This window comes from Cynoglossus semilaevis, unplaced genomic scaffold, assembly GCF_000523025.1.
Source record: "Cynoglossus semilaevis isolate Cse_v1.0 unplaced genomic scaffold, Cse_v1.0 scaffold419, whole genome shotgun sequence".
Taxonomy (NCBI): domain Eukaryota; kingdom Metazoa; phylum Chordata; class Actinopteri; order Pleuronectiformes; family Cynoglossidae; genus Cynoglossus; species Cynoglossus semilaevis.
In genome coordinates, this window is record NW_007585113.1 from 462,596 (window position 1) to 463,379 (window position 784).

The following is a 784-nucleotide window of genomic DNA, read 5'->3' on the forward strand; positions in this document are numbered from 1 at the left end:
GAGGGAACCTCCGGCGCCCGCCAGCCGCTCCGCACTCTGACCCCCACATCTGCTCCGCAACATCACATTCATGTTTTTTTTTTGTTGTTGTTTTTTTTGCATATTTTATCCCCCGTCCTCCCCCAAAATGAACAAATAAAAAATTATGGATTGTGTTCGTAAAGAAGAAAGCAAAAGAGGACAATGATAGACATTGCATTGTTTCCCAAAGTCTGGGTCGCGGCCCTCGGGTGGGACGCAAGAGGGTTTTTTTTCGGGTCGTCTCGCATTATGTTTCCCAGGAGTTTACGAATAACGTCGCGAAGGTTTGTGACTTTTAAAATATGGGTCCCCAGAAAAAAAAAAGTTTGGGAAACGGCTAGCCTAAACCAATCAAAATACAGTATATGGAGAGGTGACTTTTTTTTTTTTTTTTCTCCCAGTGACGGAGTTTAAACCAAGCTTTAAACTCCGCCTCCATCAGCCTACGTGATGACATCATTCGTCTCTGCTTCTTCTGACTCCTGTTTCATGTTTTTTTTTTTTTTTTTTTTTTTTTAAACAAAAACTGTCGTCTTCATGTCCGTCTCCATCCCTCTCTCCTTTTCTCCCAGGACTCGGACTCCCCCCGTCACTCCACGGCTTCCAACAGCTCCACCTTCAGCAGCCCTCCCAGCCCCGCCTCCCCACACAAGACCAAGTCTCTGTCCCTGGAGAGCACAGATCGCATGAACTGGGACACATGAGCCGCCTCCCGGTCGCCCGCCCCATCCGACCGAAACCGAGCAACTGATCGACCGATGGA